Here is a 1906-nt window from a genome sequence, read left to right on the forward strand (position 1 = left end):
TTTGTCTCTTCTCTCCTCCTTTCTTCTTGCTCTCTCTTTCTCCTCTCTCTCTTTCTGTTTCTGTCTCCTCTCTCCTCCTTTCTCCTGTCTCCTCTCTGTCTACTCTCTCTCTCTTTTCTGTCTCCTCTCTCTTCTTCCACTCTCTTACTTTCTTGTCTTCTCTCCTCTCTCTTCTGTCTACTTTCTCTTTTTTTTTTTCTTTTCTCTTTGCCTCTGTCTCCCGATAGTGACACATAGACATAAAGATGAGAACAGTACATACTGGGGAGTAACAGAGGGGGAAGGAAGGAGGGAGGAGTACATTGCCTAAAAAACTACCTATTGTATACTATGCTTTCTACCTGGGTGATGGGATTATCTGTACCCAAACCTCAGCCTCACACAATGCATCCATGTAACAAAACTGCACACACAGCCCATAAATCTAAAATAAAATATTGCCTTTGGTAACCATTTTTAAAATAAATTTGTGGCATATTTCAAAGAATATTTTGAACCAATTTTACTTTTTCCAAAATTTTACTTCGAAGAATATCAGAAGTTACAAGAATATTCATATTCTACCTATAAAATAAATAACTTAGATTAAATAATTGGGAGTTTCTTTGCACCATTAAATTTGAAGTCTTAATGCTATTTTATTTTGAAAGATTTTTCTGAACACAATTCATTGACTACTTGAAAAAGTTAAGTATTTTCAAAAATATTATTATCAAAAATATATATTATTACAGTGGTTCAACTTACATCTAAGGTAGATTAGGAAGCATTGCTTCCTGTGCTCATTAACTAAGAATATTTTATGAAATAATTTTTAACACAGGCCACAGTAAGTACCAGGAGTGTGGTTGGGCACACGTCCCTCCTCACTTGGCCCACAAGAAGGTTTCAGGGTGCTAGGAGAAACATGTCAAGGTGTACAGAGGCTGTCATAAGGGAAGAAGGGCCAGGGTCCCCGGTAATCCAGGACACAGGGCCTGGCCTCATAGGGGAGTCCAAAATGAACAAGACCAACAGTAACTCCCCTGTGAACCAAGCCAACCTAGATCCACCTGTGTTGATTACCTTCATGGTGAGGGAGGAGCACAGCCTGAGGAGCTGTGGGTGGTCTCAGAAGGACAGAATCAAAAGAAACTTTCGTAGGATATGGACTGTGATTGGGTGATCTGGGCGAGTGTCTGACAGTGTGGGGGTGTCACTCTAAGCTGGATATCTCTTGTTGGAGAAGGCTTTTTTATTGTTCCATATCTCAATGAATCTTATCTAGAAGAGGGCAGCCAATGGCCAGGAAAAAGCTGTTACTGAGAATGAGGTGGATGTCACTCATTTTAACCAAGTCAGTGAGGTGTCTGGTATTTTGGCGGTGGCACAGTGTTCTTGAGTTTCTCTTTACTTGGAAAATCTTGTAAATGGCCCTCATCTTGTCTTGCTTTATCAAAGTGTCAGATAAACCTTATCTGGTATCTGGTATCTGTGACACCTTCTGTGAGTGACAGGCCCCCTTCTACATATCAGGGGCTGCTCTTTTTTGAATTCCTCCCACCAGGAAAGGAAGCATGAGAGGGAAATTTTTAATTCAAGAGTTTAAGAAATCAATGCAAAAATACAGATCTTTTAGCAAACCCACTCCATGTATGAATGAAAAAGTAAACCAAGAGAGTGATGTGCCTTGTGCATGTAGGAGTGAAGGATGACTTCACATTACCCTGTGAAGGTTCACTGAAAATCAACTAACAAAGGCAGATAAATAAGTGAAAAGACACACACATTTATGTAATCACAGTTTTACATGACACAGAAACTTTCAGAAGGAAGACTCAAAGATACAGGGAAAACTGTACATTTTTATTCTTAAGTTCAATGAAGTATGGACAGTAGTGTAGAAATAGGGTTGGATGAAAAGAGT

The sequence above is a fragment of the Cebus imitator genome, unplaced genomic scaffold (assembly GCF_001604975.1).
Source record: "Cebus imitator isolate Cc_AM_T3 unplaced genomic scaffold, Cebus_imitator-1.0 Scaffold925, whole genome shotgun sequence".
Lineage (NCBI taxonomy): Eukaryota > Metazoa > Chordata > Mammalia > Primates > Cebidae > Cebus > Cebus imitator.